Source organism: Macrotis lagotis, chromosome 6 (assembly GCF_037893015.1).
Source record: "Macrotis lagotis isolate mMagLag1 chromosome 6, bilby.v1.9.chrom.fasta, whole genome shotgun sequence".
Lineage (NCBI taxonomy): Eukaryota > Metazoa > Chordata > Mammalia > Peramelemorphia > Peramelidae > Macrotis > Macrotis lagotis.
In genome coordinates this window covers 86,827,948-86,833,947 of record NC_133663.1, presented here as the reverse complement: position 1 = coordinate 86,833,947, position 6,000 = coordinate 86,827,948, and the positions used below count along the sequence as shown (strand labels likewise).

Genomic DNA, 6,000 nt, shown 5'->3' with positions numbered 1-6,000 from the left:
AAACAGGGTTAAGTGATTTGTCCTGGGTCACACAAGTGGTGTCTGAAGCCAAACTCATGAGGCTGACTCTTCCTGATTCTAAATTCAGTGCTCTGACCACTGGGCTATGTAGCTGCTCAGTAGGCACTTAATAAAATGTATATTGATGGATTGACTAATGCATAGAATCAGAGATAATATGGTGTAGAGCAAATAATCTGGAATTTGGAGTTAGAAAATCTGTTTTCAAAACCTTACTCCATCATTTATATATTTGAACATGTCACTAAATCTCTCCAGGTCTTAGTTTTCTCTTCTGAAAAATGAAAGGGGTTGAGCTAGATGAACTCAAGCTTCTATTTCTAAACCTGTAGTCTTAGATGAAGTCAAAAGACCTAGTTCACTTCACTTGTTTACTGCAGTCTTAAACAGAGGAGCAACTGACCTGGCTAAATCAATCCTCTTATATTTGTCTTACCAGGAAAAACTCACATTTATGTAGATCTTTATATCGTGCAAAACATGGTCTTTACAACAACCTATAAGAAAAATAGTATGGGGGCGGCTAGGTGGAGCAGTGGAAAAAGCACTGGCCCTGGAGTCAGGAGTACCTGGGTTCAAATCCGGTCTGAGACACTTAATAACTGTGTGGCCTTGGGCAAGCCAGTTAACCACGTTTGCCTTGCAAAAACCTAAAAAGAAATAGTATGAATATTATTATGAGACAGATGCAAGATGAAGCATCTGGTTAGTGGTGATCTGAGTGCTGTAAGAATAGCTGTCAAAGTTATCTATCCCTGATACCTCATCATGATTGTCGAATCATTTCAATTATGTGGCACTCAACTGATCACTTAAATATTGAAATAAGACATGACCTTGAATAAATAATTTCAACTCTTTGAGTCAATAAATGAATAACCTTGATAGATGGACAGGGTTTCCAAATTATAGTTTATTTTTTATTTTTCCAATTACATGTTATGAAAGTTTTTCAATATTCATCCACACATATATGCATATGTTTAAGTTACATAATTTCCTTCCACCCACCCTTCACACTCTCCTCCCCTCAGAGGTGAACAGTCTGGTGAATATTGTACATACACAGATGGATAGAGTTTCAATAGATAAATATATATAACTAGGATTTTGAGACCTCTAAAATGAGAAACAATTGAAGAGATTTTTTGCTTTGTCCTCTAGTCCTCCAGAGAAGGAGAAGCAACTGAGGCTACTGATGAGATCAAGGGAGGGAGGTCATTCCAGAAATAGGAAGAGTATTAGGAAGCCATGGAATGAGAGCAGGATATTCAGGGTAGGGGATGTAATTTAGTTTGATTGAAACATCATATGTAATCTGGGAAATTATATGCAATGTGGATAGAAAAAGAGCCTGGGAATATATTGTGGAGAGCCTCTGATGCCAAACAAAGAAGTTTGTACTCTAATTTGCAAGTATTGGAGATTCATTAATTTTAGGTGATGGTGAACATATAATTAAAATAACTGTCTGAGGGATTCAGGTTGGATATATCAGTTTAAGGAAGGCCAGATAAGAGTAATGGGCTTTGAAAATTGAGGGCTTCTAGAAGATAAAGGGAATTTTAGAGAAAAATCAATCCATTAAGAAATATTGTCTACTCTGTATGCTAAGCTCTAGGGATATAAAGACAAAAAAAGAGAAAGTTTCTGCCCTCATGAAGCGTATCATTAATTGAAGGACACAGAAAGAACAAGTTTACTAAGAATTAAAAGAAATGGAAAAGCAGGAGGTTATGGAAAAAGAAAAGAATTTTGGTTCAAGCTTTTGATGTTTGTAACCTGTTAAAAGCAAATTTAAATGGTGGCCAGGTCTCAGTTGTGTTCAAGGAGTGGCTAAAGTGGAGTGGAAATTGTTAAAGAAGTTGAGGAAACTGAGGAACTGTGAAGTTATCAGTATGTATATTAAAGAAGCCAATAATGATGGCAGGGGAGGGTAGAATGAGAGGATGATTGTCAATCATTGAGGAAGAGATGAGATTGTCCTACAGCCCATAGGTTCTTTCATGAGGTTGAGGTAGAGGCTTGAAATCAAGGGGGAAATCTGTCATTTTAATTTGTGCAGTTGACACTTGTCATCCAGTCAACAGCCCACTCTGTTCTTGAATAACAATAACCAGAACTGGAAATCAAAAGCTATCTCAAATGTGGTAAGGATCATAGAAAAAGTAAAAGTGAAAATTCTGAAGGACCTATGGTTCTTGCCAGTGCATGTAAACAGGAAATGAGCAAACCAAAATTGTGAGTATGGTTGGTGATGGAGGGCAGTCCACCCGAGTCTTTGGAACTGGCAGCTGGAGAAAGCAGTGCTATCATTATCAGGTACATTATGATGAGTATTTTTCCCTGGCTATTTGATCTGGCAAGATCTAACCCCTCAAGAAGGCTGAAATTCAGTATGTCAGTTATTAACATAGTTGCCTCATTTGCCATAGAATATGGGATGTATTGCAGCTAACTTCAGAGGTATTGTGGGCTGAGGGATGTGTAGGCAGGAGTGTCTGATGAAGGGAGCTGTGAGATAGAGAAGATGCTGGAGATAGTCAGAACCATATCAGAGTATAACATCATAGACTGCTAAACTAGAAGGGATTTAAAAGATTGTCTCATCCAAGGGCCTCATTTTACTCACTGACTTGTCGGATCCAGGAAGTGGGGGTGTCAGAGACGTCATGTACTCATGCCCACTTCCTTGTCCCAGACTTAACTACAGGAAAATCATATATCCTGATAGAGAAAAACAAAGGAAGTGCAAATGGCACAATCCCACATGTTAATTACTAATTTTTTTCAGCAAACATTCATTGAGCATCTGCTATATGAAGCTGTTAGGTGATGTGTGGGATGCAAGGAAGATTAAATCATGGTCCTGGAATTGAAGAATTTTATAACCTATTAGGGAAGAGAAAACATAAACAAATAACTAATTCAAGGGGGGTAACAAGCATTTATTATGTACCTACCATATGCCAAGCACTGCAAATATTATCTTATTTAAACCTCACAATTATGAGAGGGGATACTATTGTTATTTCCATTTTATACTTGGAGAAACTGAGGTAGAGAGAGGTTAAATTTTATGCCCAGGGTCACATAACTAGTATTGAACTCAGATCTTTCTGACTAGGTCCATTGTACTATCTACCAAGCCACCTAGCTGCTAACATAATGCAGAATATAATAAGTAGCATAAAAGAAATACAAATGAAGAAATGAAGGACTATCTGCATGGCCATTTATAAATGTTGCCTCTGATCTAAAGCTTCTTCTCTTTGTTATTGACAAAAGAGTTAAAATAATGTACAAAATTTTACAATTTTATGAAAGTCCTGATTGATAACTCAACCTTGTTCCACAGATGGACCAGATCTGAAACTAGACCCTTTTATTCTTAGTTCCCATTCTCTTCTGAAACAAATCCTTTTTTCCCAAACTGGAATCCTAGTCCAAATATAGCACAACCCTATGTAGATGAAGACTGAAACTTGAAGTACCTAGCTGAGGCAAGTTTGTTTGGGGAAGACTAAAGAAGAAAGGGTTCGGTGTTCCTTACCTTTTAGAACCCTCATACTCTGGCAGGTACTTGCTTGTCAGCATCCCCTCAAGTCCTCCTGTAGTTCTGGTGCTTACAAAGACACTTTTCATCATCTTGATCTTAGATCTCATTGACCATAGATCTATTAAAATCTTGTCCCTAGCTTCTGAGTTCCCTTTCTTTTCTCTCTCTGCCCTTCAAATATCAAATGGTTTCAGTTTTTAGCTCAATGATTTCAGATCCTGAATGCTTTCTTTCATTCTCTATCTTTTGTAACAGTGAGAGAAATTAATACAGGAGAGCTTCTGAGGTGACAAGAGATGGGGAATAGAAGAGCATCTTAGTGAGTTTGTTTAGGCCAGAACACTAGGCAAGAGAAGCAGTGTAACTATTGATGGTATTGATATCTTCATAATACTTTGAATGTGTAATGACAGAATAGGAGGGAAGAAGGAGGAAGCCAGTGACACTTTGGAAGGAGGGAGGCAGTTCATTTGTAGTAGTTTGTTGTCCTTATTGGTGTTTTAGTCTTTTGAATGACTTCTGGTGCTCTGCTTGGTCTCTCCTCTCCACATCAGAAATGAAAGCGAAAAGATGGACAGGTCCCTGGATTATGGGATTTGACTCATGGGGACCATTTTCTTCATTTTACATATGAAAACCCTGAGATGTTGTTGATGTTGAGTCATTTAAGGAATGTCTGATTCTGCATGACCCCATTTTGGAATTTTCTTGGCAGTGGTTTGCCATTTCCTTTTCTAGTACTTTCTATAGTCTAGGAACTGAGGCAATTAAGATTAAATGACTTGCCCAGGGTCACACAGTTAGTGTGTGTATATATATATATACATACATATATATATATATATATATATATATATATATATGTATGTATATGGTGTATAAGGAAGAGTAGCTTGCTGAGCCTTGTTCCACAGATGTTCATCCATTTTTGGTATTTGGTATTTACCTTTACGATGGACCAAACCAGGTTGAGGGTAGCCAACTGACTTGAAACCTGTTGGTGAGTTAAAGGGAGTACGTGAAGACTTCCCCCTGGAATATGTATAAGAGAAGAATTTATTCCAAAGAATTCACTTGCTAAAGCAGGTAAAGTGGAGGACTAAAAGCTTCATGAGACATAGAATATACTAGGGTCATTCATTGCATCTTTTGCCACTGGACTTTAATAGCTCAGGAAGAGAAAGTGAGGCTGATGATTTTGGGTAACCCTGCCTTATTTAAATACAATTAATGAGCAAGTCACAACATCATAATGTCATTAATACTCTTTGAAGATGAAGGAACAACATGTTTCTGAGGTCAGATTTGAATTCATGAAAATGAGTCTTTATGACTCTAGGTCTGGCACTCTATCCACTGTATTACCTAGCTGCCTCATCGATAGTATAAGTGAGATTTGAATCCTTGAATGTCATCTGATTCAAATTCAGTGACTTTTCCACCTATCCATGTTCGCTTTACATAGCCTCTCCTGTAAAATACATTTACATAGCATTTTATGCTTTGTAAAGCTGTGAAGCTGAATAATTTGTATAATATAGTACTCATTTTGCACATGAAAAAATCAAATCTGAGGAGGTTAAGTGACCTGTCTAAGACCTCACAGATAATTGGTATCAGAGACAGAACATTTAGTTCTGAACCTAAGTGCAAGTGTATTAGTTTTACTTATTGTTTCCCTGTTTCCTTCCATTGCATGTGAAAATTTCTTTCTGTGATGGGGTCATGGATTTTGTAAGAGATATAAATTCATACTTTTTCTTTCCTGAAATCTATACCATTATTCATGCTCTTTCAAATAGTGCTTGGTGTGATCAGTAGAATCAGATGCTTCCTCTGTGCTCAAGTGATTACAGCATCCTGAAAGATAGCAATTAGCTCTTCCTCATCCTGTAGCTATCACACTCCTTTCTGTTCTGTGGTTCAGAGCTGCCTAGATAATCAATCACTATTATGCATTTACTATTGTTCTAGATAGTCACTCCACTGGTCATTGAAATAAAAATGCAAAAGTAAAATAAATAAGAATTTTAAAAATGCAAAGAATGAAATAATATGCTACCTCTGCTTGTAATTTCTCCAGCCCGATTCTTCCGAAGTCTATATCCTTTTCTCCATGCCATCATGCCATCTAGAACTCATGCTCTATTATTAACAAACTCTCCTTTACCTAAGATAGCTTATATGCATATTCTTACCCCCTTTTGATGTTAAAAAAATCCTGGATCCTTCTGGAAGACACTGCATCTCTAGTTTGGGTCCTCCTCACATTTCCTTCAATCTCTTGGGGCAGGAGGAATAAAGATAACTCTTTATCTGTAAACTGGGGATAATACTGGCTCCTATCTTATGAGGTTGCTGTGTGGTGATTAAAATTGTTCCTATAAGAAACTATCTTCAAACCATGTAATAAACTATAA

General features: G+C 37.2%; 1 protein-coding gene across 1 annotated transcript in view; it reads left to right on the top strand.

Moving 5' to 3' along the window:
• Nucleotides 1–2,301: 2,301 nt before the first annotated feature.
• The window catches only part of CD28 (CD28 molecule), a 70,785-nt gene continuing 67,086 nt past the window's right edge, over nucleotides 2,302–6,000 (top strand). The window contains exon 1 of the mRNA XM_074191574.1: nucleotides 2,302–2,343. The gene's annotated coding sequence lies outside the window, so the exon portion shown is untranslated. The remainder of the gene's footprint in view (nucleotides 2,344–6,000) is intronic.